Raw genomic sequence first — 20,490 nt, 5'->3', positions numbered from 1 at the left:
TGCGATCCAAAAGTCTACAAATAATAAATGCTGGAGAGGGTGTGGAGAAAAGGGAACCCTCTTACACTGTTGGTGGGAATGCAAACTAGTACAGCCACTATGGAGAACAGTGTGGAGATTCCTTAAAAAACTGGAAATAGAACTGCCTTATGATCCAGCAATCCCACTGCTGGGCATACACACTGAGGAAACCAGAAGGGAAAGAGACACGTGTACCCCAATGTTCATCGCAGCACTGTTTATAATAGCCAGGACATGGAAGCAACCTAGATGTCCATCAGCAGATGAATGGATAAGAAAGCAGTGGTACATATACACAATGGAGTATTACTCAGCCATTAAAAAGAATACATTTGAATCAGTTCTAATGAGGTGGATGAAACTGGAGCCTATTATACAGAGTGAAGTAAGCCAGAAGGAAAAACATAAATACAGTATACTAACGCATATATATGGAATTTAGAAAGATGGTAACAATAACCCAGTGTACGAGACAGCAAAAGAGACACTGACGTATAGAACAGTCTTATGGACTCTGTGGGAGAGGGAGAGGGTGGGAAGATTTGGGAGAATGGCATTGAAACATGTAAAATATCATGTAAGAAACGAGTTGCCAGTCCAGGTTCGATGCACGATACTGGATGCTTGGGGCTAGTGCACTGGGACGACCCAGAGGGATGGTATGGGGAGGGAGGAGGGAGGAGGGGTCAGGATGGGGAACACATGTATACCTGTGGCGGATTCATTTTGATATTTGGCAAAACTAATACAATTATGTAAAGTTTAAAAATAAAATAAAATTAGAAGAAAAAAAAAATCTGTATAGGGGAACACCTTCTCTAAGAGCTGATTGTGGAGGATGGCAGATGCTTTCCTGCTCACCAGAGAGGGAGCAGAATGGGAGGAGTTGGCTGTCCAGTGTTGTTAAGCAGCAGAGTGGCTGTTGTCACAGTGGATAAAAGTGGGTGGCTTGAAGGAAGCCAGCAGCAGCAAGGGCAGGTGTGAACTGCCCTGAAGATTCACAGCCCAGCAGGACAAGCAGCAGCAGAGGTAGTGGCCAACAGACTGAGGATGGTCAGTGCAGAAAAAGAGCCGGAGACCAACAGGCAGCAGAGGGAATGGAATCCAGTGCTGCAGAATCTGTTTCTGAAAAAAATGTGAAACTCTCCTCTTCCTGGGGGTTCCACCTCCCACAGGAAAATGATGTTACCCAGATCCTCAGTTGATGGAACATAAGAGACCACTTGGCTACACAGATGAGGATTTATTTTTAGCATTTAGGGAGCCAGATTTCCTGGGAGGAAAAGACTGATTTCCTTCTCTTCAAGAAATTGGAGCATGGGCCATCAAGATTTAAATATTCCTGCAAGTTTTTTCCTGCTAGAAATTGAGTCCCAGAATGGGAAATTTCAAGTCTAAATTATTAGAATTATTATTTCAGTTTTCAGTTAAGAGAGCTCAGCACATTGCTGAGCATGAGTGGTTTTCTGACTGTGGATGTATTTTGTTTCCCTCTCTGTCTGTCTCTGTTTTTGTCAAGCACATTCAGACACAAACATCACCATAGATTCTGTAAGTGATCCATGTTTATCCCTATGAGACTGTAAGAATCAATTTCAGCATTCCCAGAGAGAAAACACTGGACATGAAACATTCAAAGATGGAAGAGTGTCCCGTACAGAACTTTTTGTCCAAATGATAACAGGGAAGAAATCTGGGCAAGATTTTTTAAATGTATCCCTTTAGATGTGGTTTCATATCTTTAAATTTGGCATTATCTTCATCTTTGGAGTTGTAGAGAACTACCTTGGCTTAAATTCGAGAGAAAGAGAGGATTTTGGTTGCCACTGATGATATGTTTTAATTTTAGGGTTATTTTGTTGTTCATTTGATTTGATTTCTGCACCTCTGTTTAGATACTGAAGTAAGTGGGTGTGATAATAAACTTAGCATTTAGTTGTGTGTGATCCACGTTTAAGCTGGTTTCTTCTACTTATTGATTCCAAAAGTGGCCCAGAATCAATGGATGCTGCTTAGAAGAAGGATGTCTTTGCCACAACCCAAATAACAAAAGCAATGGGAATCTGAGCAGCAGAGAAAAGAACACAGCTTTGGAAACTGAAACATTTTCTACAGGTATGAGTCACATGGTTCTCTGAAAGTCACAGTTTCAGAGACGAGAACACAGGATCAAAATAAACTCATTCACCAAACACCATGGAGAAAGCCATATGCCCAAGACTAAGGCGGCATTTTGTCTATCCCTTGAGTCCTGCTCAAAGTCCCTGAGGTGGCTTACAGCAGGTGAGAATCAAAGGCTTCCTGTCAAAGGCCCCAAAAGGCCCCAAAGGCCCCAAATTAGTAAAAAGGCATTTTACTAATTTGCATAAATGGAAATACACAGACTTCAACAATCGGAACCTAAACGTCTCTTTAGCCCTATCTCTTGCTTTTCACCAAACCCTCAATTCTAGCACAGATTTTTCACTGCTAACCCTTCCCTGTTCCTTTCTACCTCCATTTCTTTGTTCAGGACTTACTTTCCTGATATACCTGCCATCTTTCACATAAATCCCACCCATTTTCAGGGCACTGCTGATATGCTGGAAAATGTTCCTTCCTCCACAAAATTCCTAGAAAATTTTGCTGTTAATCTTAGAAAAGTTTCCTTTTGTATTGTCTTGAATGGTTATGTAAATAGAGGCATATCTAACTCTCTAGTGCTTTTTAATGTGTCTTGTAAACTTGTCTCATAAAATATAACCTCTGCCTTTAAAAGGTTGATAATAAACAAGCTCCTTGGTGTCAGAAGCCATGTTTCACACTTTCATGCCTACCATTCTTGTTTAGTCTTTTGATGCCTTGAGAGACTACATCACATGATGTATCATCTTCTGGGAGTGGCAAATGTTAATAATAAAACCTGAAAATCCATTCCTCCCTCAAACTCAATAGCCAATTCATTTTAGACAGATAAAGATCCATCAGATTTTTAAAGATTTCTCAAAGGTGAATTTTCAAAGCCTCTTCTGATCTTTGCTATTCATTTGAAAATTACTTCCCCACAGTTGACCTGACTTCACTGCACAATTCCCAGCATACCCAGGCTAAATTTTCACAAATTCCCCTGACTTAGAGTTCTCAAATGGGAGCAATTTTGTCTCCTCCTCTCCCCACCCACACACTCATGCTGGAAGGTGTTTGGTAAACTCTGGAAACATTTTGGTTTTTACAACTAGAGGCTGAGCTACATGCATCTAGTTGGTGGAGGCCAGAAATGCTGCTAAACCTCCTACAAGGACAAGCCAACCCCATAGAAAAGAATTATCCATCTCAAGAAGTCAACAGTGCCAAGACTGAAACCCCTCACTCTAGCTAAAGCTCTCCCTCCTTCATCTCTCCTTCTTTTAAATGCCTGAGTTACTTTGTCCCTCAATTCTTTACGGAAACTACAAATTTTTACTTTGTAACTTGATGAGAATTGGGTCATGCCTTTATCACCTTTTGACGTTCCTGCTCTTGATCCTTAGCAGCACAGTGTCTTATGCTTCTGTCTAGTTCCAAAGACCACAAACAGCCCCCAGGACAGTAATGGCAGACCCTCAGAATATTGTTAATACCTAACCTAACATTTAGTAAGTGTTTGCTCTCTTCCAAATACCCTAAGTGCCAAATAAAGATTATCTTAAATGATCCTCCAACAACTCTATGTGACAAACACTTATTTTATAGCTGGGAAAACCAAAGAGGTGGAGAAGTTACCTTGCTCAAAGTCATACAATTAAGAAATTAAAGATCCAAGATTCAAACACAAGTATTTGGGCTCCAATGACCATCTTCTTAAGCAATGAAATGTACCATTTGCACTCTACTAAGTTTGAATCATAATGCTCAAGTACAGACCTCAGAATTTTTGGTAACAAGATTAGGAAAAGTATACTTTCAAGTAGAAGCAAACAAAGCAGGAAAGCAGGTTATTTTCCCTACACATTACCCAGATAAACAGTGTCAAAAATAAAACTTGTTTCTGATAAGTTGCACCAATCATATGCCTTTCACTTTCAAGAAAACATGCAAAGCTCTGTACCTATAAAAATGAATGGACATAGTCCTTGACTCAAAGAACTCATGGTGTATAAGAAGAGAGAAGAGATTTAACAGTTCCAACCCTTGGAGGCCAGTACCCTAGTAGACCAGTGAGCAAGGTATTATGGAGAACAGAAATGGAGAAATGTGTCTTACCAGCTCCTATAGGGCAGCCTGCACAGTCCCACATGCCCCCCTGCCCAGTGCCGCTTCACTGAGAATGGCTGAGGACTTTTACTTATGTTAGCTTTCAGGGCCATGAAATGCTACTGTTCCATCTAAAGGCATATTAACGTTTAGTTTCTCTTTTGGAAATTCTTTAATTTGCAGGTTAAGAACTGACACGCTTTTGGTTATTGTTTTCCTCAAGCAGTTCATGTGCATGAGTAACTTTCATGTAGATAGAGTATATGTGGGTCACAGAATTCTACATCAGCGAGCAGGTTATGTGGTAATGTAGTAGTTAGGAGCTGTCTCATATAAGCCTCTCATAATAACACCAGGAATAGTCCTGCTCTTATTTTGGATGCACAAAGAATAGAGTAAATGCAGGTAAAGAGCCTTGAATTTGCAGACTCTACCTAACTTCTTGAAGTGTGAAGAGAGCTCTATATATTCCTGACTGATCAGTGGAAGAGCTCCACTTTAGGCATTGTTTTCTGCAGCACAAAAAGAGTATTCAAAGAAAAGGGAAGTTTCTGTATTTTTATTCCATTGCTTTCAGTTCATTTAGTTGTTCCATCTGCACCTAAAGTGTATGGCACAATTTTCTTAAGAATTAGGGGAACAAGGGGCCTACAATAATATAAGGCTGTTTTAGTTCCTTTCAATAATTTCCTGGGTTTTTCTTTGTTTTATTTTCTAAAAAGGTTGAAGAAAGAAGAGGTGATAAAGAAGAAAGCAACACCATTCACTTTTTTAGAAAAGAAATGGTATATATATATGTGTGTGTGTTTGTATGTGTATGTATTATATGTATTATTTTTTTATCATTCAGGTTATCTTCTTCCCACCAAAGTCTGCAATAATATTAACTCCTGAAGGTGCTTTCTGGATCTTTTAAATTAGTCAGTGTTATATTGTAGGAGATTGTCATGGGAGAGGACCCAGTTTACTTTTAACATTTTCACAGGGGAACTGTTTGAAACAACTTGTTCAGCAGAAGATACCTTTAACCCTAATAATCTCAAGCCTTGATGAAAAAACCATATTTCACAGATTATGGTTAAATGGAGAAAATTAAGTTCTGTAAGATAAATACGAGCTCCATTAATTTCTGATATCTGGTTTATAATAGCATTACATAATCTGTTGATCTTATGGTCTACTTTCGTCCAAATAAGATGCAGTAGTATTAACATCAACTTCTGAACAATGGCCTAAATATGTCTTTTTTTGTAATGAAATCTGATGTATGTTATTTATAGTGACATGTGCTTTTTTTTTCTCATCAGAAAACTAAATATTAATTGCATTTTACATTAGTTCCCAAAGGCTCAGCAGGTAAAGAATCCACCTGCAATGCAGGAGACACAGGATACTCGGGTTCCATCCCTGAACTGGGAGGATTCCTTGGAGGAGGAAATGGCAATCCACTTCAGTATTCTTGCCTGGAAAATTCCATGGACAGAGGAGCCTGGCAGGCTACAGTCCATGGGATCACAAATAGTTGGACACAACTGAGCAACTAACACTTTTTTCAACATTTAGTATTATCATATATTAAAGTTTTGAACCAAATGTGTTAAAGTTTATGCTTTGCCATGTAAATTTCCCAGAAGTTGTTGAGCTCAAATGTATCCTACATCCACATGTAATAATGTGTCAGAAATTGCTTAACTTCTGTATGTATTTGTACTGTTTAATTCTAGCTAATGTGCTAAACAGTATTCAAGTTACCATACAATATGGCTTTACACAAGGAAATGTGTGACTTCTGTTTTGTGGTTTTGACATATAGAACTTCCTGTGTCTTCTTATTTAAGTGAATTTATTAATAAAACTGGGAGGGTGGGGTGGAGTGGAGAAACGCAACCTAGCTCAGCCTGGAAGGTAACACTACAATGGAAGGGTAGACCATGTGGTGGAGAAGGCAATGGCACCCCACTCCAGTACTATTGCCTGGAAAATCCCATGGACGGAAGAGCCTGGTGGGCTACAATCCGTGGGGTTGCTAAGAGTCGGACACGACTGAGCGACTTTCACTTTTCACTTTCACGAATTGGAGAAGGAAATGGCAACCCACTCCAGTGTTCTTGCCTGGAGAATTCCAGGGACGGGAGAGCCTGGTGGGCTGCCGTCTGTGGGGTTGCACAGAGTTGGACACAACTGAAGCGACTTAGCAGAAGCAGCAGCAGCAGACCATGTGGAGGTGATGTCAGCAAAGTGGGAAACCGGAAAGACAGACCTATGGATGCCTCTGTTCTTAATGAAACTACAAGTATGTAACTCATCTGGCTAAGTAGAAAGTTAAGGGTAAAGCAGCAACAAGATAAAAAAATATGAAAAGAAGAAAGTGAAATTATGATGCCCTTTTTTTGTGAAGCTGATTGTAATCCTCAGGGCAAAGGACTGAGAATTCTTAAGCAGGAGAATGGCCTGGTCAGAGTTGCCCTTTTAAAAGGTCACTTGGGCTCCAGAGTGGAATACATATTCAAAGAGAACAAGATTAAAGGGGGGAAACCATATAGGCATTCACTGTAGCAATCCAGGGAAAAACCCGTAAGTACTGAACAAAACAGTGTCAGTAGAGGTAATTGGAAGGTCCCTGGCAATAAACAGACAGTCCTTACCTGAGTTATTTCCTAAAATTTACAACCCAGTACACATAACTACCAGAACAGAGTCCTTATGCCCTATCATAAATATCTCGCTCTTCGACTAAACATCCAGCATTTCTGTGATTGCCCTTGGGTTTTCTGACAAAACGTCTGGATTTTACTCTCTAAAACTCCCAAACCAACATTAAGAGATGCTAAAGAATTTAACAGTGAGCAAGATTCTCATTTGTCAAAGAATAATGATAGATGGACAAGAAATCCTGAATTCCCCACATACATCCAACCTATGGTAGACTTTCAATAACATGAAACAAACCATTTAAGGACTTCTTCCTGGAAGTTCCTGATAGTGGATAATCTAAGTTCTTCACAGTATATGGAGTTCTTCACTTTGTCTTGTTTTGTATTATTTCCCCATATTTTAGAGGTTGCACATGTATTTATCTACCTTGATTTTACCTTTTTTGCAGCACATTACTTATTTTTAACCCCAAATTAAGAATTTTCCCTTCTGAAAGTTTAAGCCTTAAAAAAGAAACTAATTCACTTTGAAGTCTAAAAATGCTACATGTGCTCAGATATATCTAACAGAAATAAGTGCTAAAACGCAGGAAGTACTTAAACAGGATATGACAGCATAACGCTCTTTCTGCCTCCAATGGTCTAAAATAGATAAAAGGACCTGTTAAAGCTACTGCATCCTTTCTACAGATCTTAGTGTACATCATTTCCTTATGGGAGCCTTCCACAGCCCTCCCGGTAAAGTTAGGTACCTCTGCTGATGTTCTCCAGTAGCCTATACTGCCTTTACACCGAATTTAGGTGCAGCTGCTTGCTGTTGGAAAACGAATACTTGAGAGACAAGTATTAGTTGGAAAGGACAGTTTGCTTTATTTAGGAGGCTGGCAACCAGGGGAGAAGGCAGTGTCTTGTCCAGGAACCCAATTCCAAAGATTCAGCTCAACCATGAAAATTTTTAAAGGGAGAAAGGGAAAGTTAATCGAACTTAATCAGTTAGGGAGGGAGTCAAAGTCTTCTTTATCTTCACTGTGCGCAGACTTTCTTCTGATTGGTTGGTGCGGAGGTCAGAGGGTGGTGCTCCAGGAATTCTGTGCTCAGCCTGAAGTTTCCACCCTTCGCTTGGGTGGTGGTGCTAATTCCTGCAGAACTCAAGGATATTATTATGTGTATTCCTTGAGGAGGAGCCAGGACACTTCCGCATGGCTGCACCATTGTTTCTTTGCTGCTTCTCTTTCATTTCTACATCCCTCGCTTCCCTGATAAACAACTGTTTGAATCTGCCTTTTGGAACACAGTGAAGGTCAAGGAGGCTGAATGAAACCTATTTCTTACAAACAAGAAAAGGGGGACACAGAAAGGATTTGTAACTGGAAGCCCCACAGGATCTGTTCAGTTTCACCTTAAAACTGCTCACATTTAGAAAAATACTTATTTGATCACTACTCCTCTTTCCCCCCTTACCTTCATTGAGGGAATTGTCTTTAGTGGCCCTTTTCATAACTTCATTCCCAGAAACACCAAACATAATGCCTGACACACAGGAAGTGCTCAATAAACATTTAATGTATGTTTAATATGTGACATAATCTGCTCCATCATCCATCTAAGCTATTCATGAGATTTGAGGTGAAGAAATGAACATGAATTATTGCCACTGGAGAGGGAGATTGTATTCTAAACAGAGAGAAAGACTTACGCTCTCTGTGCATTGATTTACCATTGTTTGGACTGTGATACTGTTTGAAAGTTATTTTTATATGTGAAGACTTTTTAAAAATTCTGAAAGTTTTTTAATTTAATAATAAATAGGTTTCTTGTTTCTATTTAATAGGCCTCTGAGAGAGAAAACATAGTTGGAAAATAGAACATTGGTTGATTCATAAATACTAAGAACCTCTTTATTCTCTAAGTATAATTAGACATAATTGTTAAAAAAAATATTTCTTCCTTGAAGATATTTCCACTCCAAAACTATTACAGCAGTCATTTCAATTCTCCAGTGTTCCTGAAGTAGGCATTCATTTTGCATTACTAAATGGAATAGGTGGGGGGGAAAGCATTATCTTAAATTGCATTGCTTTGTTGAAAATTCTTTATAATACACCTTTTCTATAAAAGTAATCAAAACTTTTCCACACCCATTAGCATCTGAGGATATTTTTCTCAATCCAATCAAAAGTAACTAAATATTTCCTCAGTATCTGATAATTGGTTAAAGCTTAAATTGCTACTCTTTTTCTAACAAAATAGAAATTTATAATTCTATCACTATAAATGTCCCTTATTAAGAAACCATTCTGTAAGAGTAACAGTATGTGCTTGAAGTAAAAGAAGACCTATTAAAATTCCTTTAGATATAAATAAACCTTACACTTCTTGTAGCAAGAGATTGGAGGCAGGATGTTTTTGTGGATGGGCTTTTTATGACTCTTTTCCTATGTCCCCTCTGCTACCCTCAGCATGTTGGTTGTTCATCTCAAGGCCCCAGAATAACTCCAGAAAATCTATACATATTTAGTGAACAACCTTCAAATCCATAAAAGAGTAATTTCTTTCCTTTGCTGGGGTAACTTTCCAGGTCCAAGATGCAGCCACTCCCTCCCAGGGAATCACATTGACAAACCAAGACTTAGATAATTTTTTGTCTCTGTAAATGGTTCACTTGGCCAGAAACGTGGTATATCCAGTCAGTGAATCCCCGAACACTAAGCCAACTCTGAGCTCTATACTTATTTCCTGTTCCTTCTCACCCCAAGCAAGGTCAACTGTGTGACCCCAGCCAATCAGATATTTTCTATTTTTCTCTTCCTTGTTCTTCTTTTTATAAAAGCCTCCTGCTTTCCACCCCATTTTACAACTCTCTAAATGGAAACTGCTCACTTCATGAAGTACTAAACAATGTTTGTTTGTATCTCTAAAATAGTTTCTTTAATCATTTTTAACACCTTGGACCTCCTTTCTTAAGAGAGATGGAAACTACCACAGAGCATTCCAACAGTCCTCCCCAGTCATACTCATTCCTGAGTCGCTGGCAAAAGGAACAGAACCACCAGGGTTGTCTTCAATTAATCAGGATGTTGCTTGGTGCTGAGGAGGGAACAATTTCTCCTCCCCCAGGCAAATGAATGCCTGTAAAATTTCAAAGATCTGTTTTCAGGGATCAGAGTCAAAGGGAACTTGATAGTCAACCAAATGAAATCAATCCTATGGGTACTTTTTCTCCAATTTGCCCATTTTAAGGAATAGAATAGTGATTATAATTGATGGTAGAAGTCCACTCAGATTAGGTAATTTTCATTAGTAAGAGAAGAAGTTTATTTTTTCACTTGTTAATTTAGTCAATGCACTAAAAATGAGCTATGCTAAGTCGATTCAGTTGTGTCCGACTCTGTGCGATCCCATAGACGGCAGCGCACCAGGCTCCGCCATCCCTGGGATTCTCCAGGCAAGAATACTGGAGTGGGTTGCCATTTCCTTCTCCAATGCATGAAAGAGAACAATGAAAGTGAAGTCGCTCAGTCATGTCTGACTCTTATCGACCCCAAGGACTGCAGCCTACCAGGCTCCTCCGTCATGGGATTTTCCAGGCAAGAGTACTGGAGTGGGGTGCCATTGCCTTCTCCAATGAGCTAGGTGCTAGAATAACATAAATCATGGTCCCTGCTGTCATAGAGATTCCAATATAGTAGGGGAGACTGACAAAATATTAGTTAATAAATGATAAAACAAACATAACTGAGATGAGTGTGGTAGAAATGAAACCATAAGTTGTAAGAGGATAATATGCAGAGGAAGCTCCTGAATTCAATGGTTCAAACTTACTGGGGAGCTGACAATGAAAGGAAGTTGGTTGGAAAACAGAAGAAAAAACATGAGAAGGTCCTGACACAGGACAGAAGCTGTCATGTATGGAACAGACACTTCTGTTGTGGTCTGTGTGCAGGTTGGAAAAGAACTTCCAGACATGAGGCAGAATGACAGGAGAAAAGAGTTTATTCAAGTGGGAAACACTGTTAGAACAGTGGGCCAGCTCAAGGGAGAGCTGATGCCTTTAGCAGGCTAGTAGCCAATTTTTATAGCCTCAAGACAAAGAAAATTCCTGCTGGAAGGGTGGTATCAAGTGATTGGTTAGGATACAATAGGGTGGAAAATAGGATGGGTATTTTATCTAATATGGAGTTGGGGAACTGGCCAGTTCAGATCAGGAGGCTCATGGTAACAGCTGCTATGGGGCTTGATCAGTTCCAGAGATTCTGGTCCTGTGACCTTGGTACAAGGTTCTGAATCTGTGACCTTGGTATAGGGCTCCACAACTTCCTCCTCTGACTTAAGAGAGAAGAAAGCAAAGGAGTTTCCAGATGCAGAAAAGTAGCAACAAGCTGAGGGATTCCCCTTGTATAGTGATGGAGAAGAAAACATTTCTCTTCTTCCCTTCTAGGATCTCTGGCTGGTCTGATATTTTAATTTACAGAAGACAGATTAACAGCCAAAAAATAAGTTTATGTATGTATGAGAGTCCCACAAAAACGTGAAATTCAGCGGTAATCAGCAACTAATGTACCATCCTGAGCCAAGGAAAAAAGGGGCAGGGTCCTGGGGCTTCAAAAGGAGGAAGAAAAATAGAGGAATGTGAGAAGAGCAAATGTTTGGTAAACCAATGTGTGTCCTGCCACACAGGTAAGTCTTTACGAAGTAAGAAGTTATCTCTGGCAATGGCTCTCTTTCTAGTAATAGGCACCTTGTCTAAATTCTTTCAGGCAGTTAAGTTTTCCTGAGTCTGCTGGGTCTTGATTGCCTTCAGCTCACAACTGTCCACATGTCAACATGGCACTGTTCAGGGTGGCATATTCTGCTTCCCCTCAACAGGTCCTATCTCTTTAGTGAAGATATTGGACGATTTGCCATAATATACTGCCATTAACAGAAGCCAAGGCAAACCCACTTAAAAAGAAGTATTGAAAAGCTCTCTGATGGAGGAAAATATCTTTTCCACTATTTTTTTTAGTTCTGTACTGGGAATCTTATAATATAAGACAGATTAACAGTATGCATTCATGTGAGTATGCATGATTAAGTCACTGTAGTCATGTCTGACCTTTTGCAACCCTATGGACCATAGGCCTCCAGGCTCCTCTTTCCATGACATTCTCCAGGCAAGAATACTGGAGTGGGTTGCCATTGAACCAGCATCTCCTGTGTCTCTTGCATTGGCAGGAGGGTTCTTTACCACTAGCGCCACCTGGAAAGCCTAATTAACACTATACAAATTTATTTAATGTAAGAGAAAATAATACAAATTTATTTAATATAAGTTTTACATGACATGGGAGTGTTACCAAACCCAAGTTTGGTCTGTTCAACACATGACAGGCCAATAATTGGGAGACAAGATGTTGAGACAGGAATAGTAAATTTATTCAGAAAACCAAGTATCCAAGAAGACGGTGGGCTAGTATCCCAGAGTACCATCTTTTCAGGATGCCATTTTCCTTTATAGAACAGAGAGGCAGGGGAGGTGAGGAAGAAAATTAAAAAGCCATAAATCTTGCAAAATATCTCCTGACCTGGTTAGTATCAGGGAGGAGAAGTGCTTGATTCTTCTTGTCTGCAACCATTCACAGGTGGGCAAGGTCAGAATGTCTCCCTGCTAGCTGAACAAAGTCACTTTAACATTTATGCAGAGGGATAGGTTTCCCTGAGGCAGGCCATTATGTATGCTCACAAGTATTGACAGTATCATTTCAGTGATTAAAGTAAAAAAAGCCATGAAAATCAGAGATTAGAGTAAAACAAACAGATCCAACATGGAGTCAGGTTTTGCTCTTCCCTGTTTATCAGTCAGTTCAGTCACTCAGTCATGTCTGACTCTCTCCGATCCCATGGACAGCAGCATGCCAGGCTTCCCTGTCCATCACCCACTCCCAGAGCTTGCACAAACTCATGATCATTGAGTCAGTGATGCCATCCAACCATCTCAACCTCTGTCATCCCCTTCTCCTTCTGCCTTCAATCTTTCCCAGCATCAGGGCATTTTCTAATGAGTCAGCTCTTCACTTGAGGGTGGCCAAAATATTGCAGCTTCAACATCAGTCCTTCAAAGGTATATTCAGGACTGACTTCCTTAAGGATTGAATGGTTTGATCTCCTTGCAGTCCAAGAGACTCTCAAGAGTCCAACACCACAGTTCAAAAACATCAGTTCTTCCCTGCTCAGCTTTCATTAAGGCCCAATTCTCACATCCATACATGACTACTGGAAAAACCATAGCTTTGACTAGTCTGACCTTTGTTGGCAACATAACATCTCTGCTTTTTAATATGCTGTCTAGATTTGTCACAGCTTTTCTTCCAAGGAGTAAGCATCTTTTAATTTTATGGCTACAGTCACCATCTGCAGTGATTTTGGGGCCCAGGAAAGTAAAGTCTGTCACTGATTCCATTGTTTTCCCATCTATTTGCCATGAAATGATGAGACTGGATGCCATGATCTTCATTTGTGAATGCTGAGTTTTAAGCCAGCTTTTTCACTCTTCTGTTTCACTTTCATCAAGAGGCTTCTTAATTCCTCTTTGCTTTCTGCCATAAGGGTGGTGTCATCCGCATATCTAAGATTATTGATATTTCTCCCAGAAATCAGATTCCAGCTTGTGCTTCATCCAGCCCAGCATTTCCCATGATGCACTCTGCATTTAAGTTAAATAAGCAGGGTGACAATATACAGTCTTGATATATTTCTTTCCCAATTTGGAACCAGTCTGTTGTTCCATGTCCGGTTCTAACTGTTGCTTCTTGACCTGCATACAGATTTCTCAGAAGGCAGGTCAGGTGGTCTGGTATTCCCATCTCTTTAAGAATTTTCCACAGTTTGTTGTGATCCATACAGTCAAAACTTTAGCATAGTCAATGAAGCAGAAGTAGATGTTTATAGGCATCTTCAAAAGGAGATGAAGACATGAAGAAACAGTTAAACCTGAGTTTTTATGCTAGGCTTGATAAAAAGTGGAAAGTCATGGAATATCTTTCCATGGTAGAGTAAAACTGAGCTGAGTATAATAAACTGAGGGAAAGTTAGCATGGCCTGTTAGTTCAGATCCTGTTACTGAACATAAGTTCATGTGCCAAATGCAGAGTGAGGCCAAACAAACTAGAACATCAGAGTTTGGACCAGAGAAAGGTTTTATTGCAGAGCCATGGAGGGAGAATGTGTGGCTCATGCTCAAAAATACCAAACTCCCCAATGGTTTGGGGGGAAAAGTATTTACAGGCAAACTTTGGGGTGAGGGCTGCAGCATGTGTGATTTTCTTCTGATTGGTTGGTGGTGAGGTAGCAGGGTGGTGCTCCAGGAATGTTGAGCCCAGCCTAAAGTTAACATCCTCTACCAGGGTAGGGGCCTTAGTTCCTGCAGAAGAACTCAAAGATATCCTTATGTATATTCTTTGAGAAGGAACCAGAATCCTGCTTTAATGGCTGCATTATAGTTTCCTGGTTGCTTCTCCTTTGTTTCCGCATTCCCTTACTCCCCTGATTAGCAACAGCTTCTGTCTGCTCTTTGGTATTCAGGAAGGTCTAAGAGGCTGAAGGCTTTGTCCTGCAAATAAGAAACTGGGGACACAGAAAAGCTTTTGTGTGCAAGAGGACCCCACAGGGTCCTGCTTGGCTTTACTACTACTACTAAGTAGCTTCAGTCGTGTCCAACTCTGTGTGACACCATAGACAGCAGCCCACCAGGCTCCCCCGTCCCTGGGATTCTCCAGGCAAGAACACTGGAGTGGGTTGCCATTTCCTTCTCCAATGCATGAAACTGAAAAGTGAAAGTGAAGTTGCTCAGTTGTGTCTGACTCATAGCGACCCCATGGACTACAGCCCACCAGGCTTCTCCATCCATGGGATTTTCCAGGCAAGAGTACTGGAGTGGGGTGCCATTGATCCCTCTGTGAGCTCCTTCCCTTCTTCAGGGATAAAGGTGCTCCTTTCCTCCAAGCATAGGAAGGGACCTCTCACTTGAGTGTTTCATAATCTGACTCAGGAAAATGTCAGAAAGTCCTTCCCATACCTTCCATTTCCCAAACTCTTTGAGCTTGAAACAGTCAATAGGCCAATTGTCGTGGTCTGTGTGTGGATTGGAAAAGAATTTCCAGACATGAGGCAGAATGAGAAAATAAAAGAGAATAAAGTTTACTAGAGTGGGAGATGCTGTTTGATCAGCGGGCCACTCAACAGATAGCAGATGCCCTTAGTGGGCTGGTAGCCAATTTTTATAACCTCAAGACAAAATTCCTACTGGAATGGTGGCATTGGGTGATTGGTTAAGATGTGATAGGGTGGGTAATCAGATAGATATTTTACCTAATATGCGGTCAGGAAACTGGCCAGTTTAGATCCAGAAGCTTATAGTATCAGTTGCTATGAGGCTTGGTCAGTTCTAGAGATTTTTGTCATGTGACCTTGGTACAGGGCTCCACACCTGTGACTTCAACATAGAGCTCTACATCAATGTGCCATACTTTAGGGTAATGTTGATCTCAGGTGACCTCAGCCTGTAACCCCTTGAAGCAGGGCTTGGGTTCCTAGCCAGAGACTTAGGTTGGGTCACGGCGGTGAGAGCACCAAATTCTAAACACTAGACGAGTGGTCAGTGACAAGGTCTCAGGCCCTCTGGCTTTGCAGAAAAGAATTTCCACAAAGACCGAAAGTAGTGAAGTAGGTAAAGTATTTATGAAGAGGAAAAAGAGTACAGTACATGTGGATAGACATGTCAGGCGAGTGTATGCTCCTCAGTTTTTTTCTCGTCACAACAAAGATTTGGAGTGACAGACATTAAAGCCCCCTTGGCGTGTCACAGCTCTCAGGTCTTGGACAGACTGTGTTATAGCTCAGACAAATCAGTGTTACAGATCAGTGTTACAGCTCTATTTTATTTAGAAGATAGCAGGAAAATCCATCTTCAAGGCGTGAGGGCATGTCGATACAAAGACGCAAAGAGAAGAGCACCCCAGCTCACAGCAGAGAGAGAGCCCTTTGGCTCCTCTTTTTATGTTTTTTTTTCTTCCCCCTGGGCCTGCCCTATGCATATTGGGCTTGGCCAGGAGTGCTGGGACTTCTACCTGAAGTCCTCACTCCGGTCCTCGGACCTTCCTTTGTTCTATTTTCACGGCCTTTTCCCTTCCTTATCTTTTAGGCACCGCCATTTTGGACTCCTGTTTTCTATTCTAACTACCTAATATTCCCCTCTCAAAAGATGGGAGGCCCAATTCTTTGGGAATAGGGGCGTCAAGGTCTGTTTGGCTACTTTCTGCTGAACTGGGACGGCGAGGGATATTGGGCCTCTCCCTCTTGCTAGTCTCAAGCCTCGGAGTCCTTATAGCAGTGTCTATCTAAGGGCAAGTGATATTTTCCATGGTCGGCTGTACTTTTATATCTTTGTTGAACTGGCATTGCATGTTGTAGCTTGTTGACCTGAGCAGAGACAAAACGGGTTAGACAATTGATAATGCATGGAACAATCATAAGCAGCATCAGTATGGTGTAACAAGGACTAGTAGGGGCATCAGCCAATTTTAAATTTCCATCGCCAGGATGGCTCAAGTCTCTCCTTGTTCAGGGATCAAAAGATCTATCTCCTGTCTGTTTTGGAGTACAAGCTGCATTGGCTCTTTAGAGCTATCCTGAGAAATCTTATCCCCAGAAACCAGATTTTGGGGTTGTTCATTAGAATGGCACTCATTTGTAGTTCTGAATCGGTGTTTGAGATCTCCCAGGGGCTCACAGGTGTATTGAGTGTCTTCTTTTGTTTTCTTCTATGGCTTGACTCATGAGTAGTGAATCCAGGAGTCATGTCCTAGTACCTTGACTGCTGTGGGGATAGAAAGTACTACAGGGTAGGGGCCCTTCCACATGGGCTGGAGTTGAGCCTTTGGGGACCCATCTTTCCAGACTTTAATTAGGACTTGTGTCCCGGAAGCATATAGTGGTGACTCCTTAGAGTCTTTTGGGTCCTGGTTCATACTCCACAAGTGTATATCCTGTTGGAATTGCCCAATGGCCATGGTATAAGACTGGAGGGTCTGAACCTCTGGATCTAGGAAGAGGTCATTGACATAAACAAAAGGTCTCCCATATAGCATCTCATAAGGACTAAGACCAATCTGTTCCTTAGGGGCAATATAGATGCAGAGGAGAGCTATTGGTAAAGCCTCCTTCCATCCCAGGGAGGTCTCCTGGGTTATCTTTTTTATCGCTGATTTTAAGAATTGATTGGCTCTTTCTACTTTTCCTGAAGATTGAGGCCTCCAGGCACAATGGAGATAATAAGTAATGCCCAATGCTTTCAAGACCCCTTGGGTGACCTTAGAAGTAAATGATGTCCCATTGTCACTTTGTAATGACCTGGGCAGACCAAACCTCGGAATGATTTCATGGAGCAGTTTTTTTACCACTTCCTCAGCCTTCTCAGTCTGGATGGGAAAACCTTCAATCCATCCTGTGAATGTATTTATCATGACTAATAGGTATTTATACTCTTGAGAAACTGGAATCTGAAGTCCATCTGCCAGTCCTCTCCTGGGTAGGCCCCATGTCATTGGACGGGCTGGGCCAGCTGAGGTCTTTGAGCTCCTTGGGGGTTGTTTAATTGGCAAATGGGACAAGAGGAGACCACTTGTCTTATAGTTGTTTGGAGGTCTGTTCCTCTGAAGGACCTTTCTAGTAATCTTTGGAGAGCCTTTCCCCCTAAATGAGTGGCAGCATGCAAGGAGTTAACCAACTTCCATTGGAGGTTCCCAGGCAGAAAAAGGAGTCCCTCCTTTTGGAACCACCCAATATAATCTTCTTGAAAGCCCTCACTCTTAGTTTTAAGAGTCTCACCTTCAGTATATGAAGGAGTTTCTGGCAAATTAGTCTGTGGAACTAAGGTGGCAACCCCTATTAGGTCATGGTTCTGTAATGCTGCTCTCCTAGCTGCCTGATCAGCTGCTTGGTTCCTTCATGCCACTTCTGTGCTCCCTTTTTGGTGTCCTTTACAGTGGGAGACTGAAATCTCAGTGGGCAGATGGACTGCCTCCAAGAGTCGAAGAATCTGATCACCATATTTGATTGGGGACCCTCGGGTGGTCAAGTGGCCCCTTTCTTTCCAAACAGCCGCATGTGCATGTAGCACCAGAAAGGCATACTTGGAGTCAGTGTAAATGGCTATTTTTTTTCCTTTCCCAGCTCTAAAGCTCGAGTCAGGGCTATGAGCTCAGCTAATTGGGCTGAAGTACCTGGTGGCAGAGGCTTAGACTCTATGATCTCAAAATTAGAGACTACTGCATACCCGGCTCTTCTTTTTCCATCCAAGACAAAGCTGCTTCTATCAGTGTACCAGATTTCCTCAGGATTGGTCAGAGGATCTTCTGACAATCCCTCTTGGGGTTTTGTCCAGTGGTCCAAGGTTTCTAAACAAGAGTGAAAAGGGAGAGAGCCCTCGGGGGTAGGCAGGAGGGTGGCTGGGTTAAGAACCTCACAAGGGGGTATAGTGAGGCCTGGATTTTCCATCAGCATTACTTGATATCTGAGGATTCTTTGATCAGCCATTCATAAATGGCCTCTCCCATTTAGGAGTTATTTTACTTGGTGGCTGGTTAAAAATAGTTAGTTTGCCCCCTAAGGAGACTTTTAAAGCACCTTCTATCATGATTGCAATAGCTGCAAAATTTCGAAGACAGGGGGCCAGCCTCGGGCTGTTGGATCGAGTCTCTTGCATAAGTAAGCTACAAGCTAGGGCTCAGATCCCAACCTTTGAGTTAACACTCCCAAGGCTATTCCCTCTCTTTTATGGACATAAAGTTGGAATGCTTTTTCTGGGTCTGGCAACCTCAAGGCAGGTGCCTGAGTTAAGGCCTATTTTAGTGTAGCCTCTGCCTTCTTTTGAGGAGTTCCCCACATCAGTAGGATTGAATCATCCCGTCCCTTTAAATTTTCATATAAGGGCTAGGCAATTAGACCATAGTTGGGTATCCAGATTCTACAATACCCAGTTAGCCCCAGGAAAGCTCTCAATTGTTTTCCAGTCGTGGGGGACAGCAACTGGAGGATTCCTTGTACCCGATCAGAGGGCAGCCTCCTAGACCCGTGTGTAATCTGAACTCCCAGGTAAGTGACTTTTGTCTCGACCATCTGTGCCTTAGCATGGGAGACTTTATATTCCCTTTCTGCCAAGAAGTTTAGAACCTGAATTGCATGTTGTTGGGCATTTTCCTCATCTGGAGAGCAGATTAGTAGGTCATCTATCTAATATTTTCCCATTAGGTCCCATGTCCAGATCTAGGAAATCCCAGCTAAGGGCCTGTCCAAACAAGTGGGGGCTATCTCTGAAGCCCTGAGGTAATACTGTCCAAGTCATCTGTTGGTGTTTTTCTCCTGGGACCTCCCACTCAAAGGCAAAAAGATATTGGGATTTTTTTTTAGCCAATGGTATGCCAAAAAAAAAATGCATGTTTGAAATCCAAGACTGTAAACCACTTGGCATTGGGAGGGATTTCTCCCAAGATTACATAGGGATTGGGTACTGTGGGTTGGAGGGGGACCACAGCTTCATTTATGATCCAGAGATTTTGAACCATTCGCCAGGTTCCGTCCTTTTTCTTTACTGAGAGGATTGGGGTGTTACATGGCGAACTGGTGGGGACCAATAGCCCACAAGCAAGGAATTTATTCGTTAAAGGCTGTAGTCCCTCCCGAGCCTCTCTTTTGAGAGGATATTGTTTCCGATTAGGAAACCGAGTGGGATCTCGGAGGACAATGATGACCGGTTCAGCTTAGTGGGCTCGTCCGGGAATCCCCTGGTCCCACACCTGGGGGTTAATTTGTCTTCCCATAGTTTTTGGTCCCTCTCTATTGAAGGTGTAATGGGTTCTTCAGTAGTAACCAGGAGCCGTAGAGCTCTAGGGGCTGAAAAACTTCCCATCACAGGGTGGTCCCCAATTTAGTGAGTATATCTCTTCCCAATAAGGGAGTAGGACACTTAGAGAACCACCAGAAACTGGTGGGAAAATATTTGTCCATCCCAGCAACAAAGAAGTGCTTGGGTGAATCTTTTAGTAGTTTTTCCTGTAGCACCCAAAATGGTACAGATTTGGAAGGAGAAGGCTCCAGAGTAGGAGATCAAGACAGAGTAGGTAGCCCCTGTGTCAACCAAGAAATTCTCAGACCTACCTGCCACATTCAGTTGCACCATTGGCTCCAGCCGCATGATGGTTATCTGTGACAGGCGGGCTGGCTGGAGCAGGCTGCTTCGGTCCTCTTGAACCATCGTGAGGGAAGGCTTGGCACTTGACCTTGAGGCTTTTGGGTCCCGAGGGCAAAGTGCCACCCTATGTCCCAGTTTATGTTATTTGTGGCAAGCCGTTCTAGGAGACTTGTCATGGTTTGGACACTCTTTGGCCCAATGCCCCGCCTGTCTACAGAGTAGGCATTTGCCCTGTGCTTTGTCCTTCAAGGAATCGGGTTGCACCATAGGGCTTCTCTTGAGGGCGGCCAGCATCTGGGCATGCCTTATCTCTTTCCTTTTCTCCCTCTCCTGGGCCTTGGCCTCCTTCTCTTGTTCTCTGTTATAAAAGGTATTGGT

General features: G+C 41.9%; 1 pseudogene; it reads right to left on the bottom strand.

The window, feature by feature from the left end:
• Nucleotides 1–20,175, bottom strand: part of LOC104985768 — a 56,964-nt pseudogene extending 36,789 nt beyond the window's left edge.
• Between the last annotated feature and the right edge of the window lie 315 nt (nt 20,176–20,490).

The sequence above is a fragment of the Bison bison genome, unplaced genomic scaffold (genome assembly GCF_000754665.1).
Source record: "Bison bison bison isolate TAMUID 2011002044 unplaced genomic scaffold, Bison_UMD1.0 scf7180017864060, whole genome shotgun sequence".
NCBI lineage: Eukaryota > Metazoa > Chordata > Mammalia > Artiodactyla > Bovidae > Bison > Bison bison.
The sequence above is the reverse complement of the archived record's forward strand: the minus strand, read 5'-3'. Positions and strand labels throughout refer to the sequence as shown.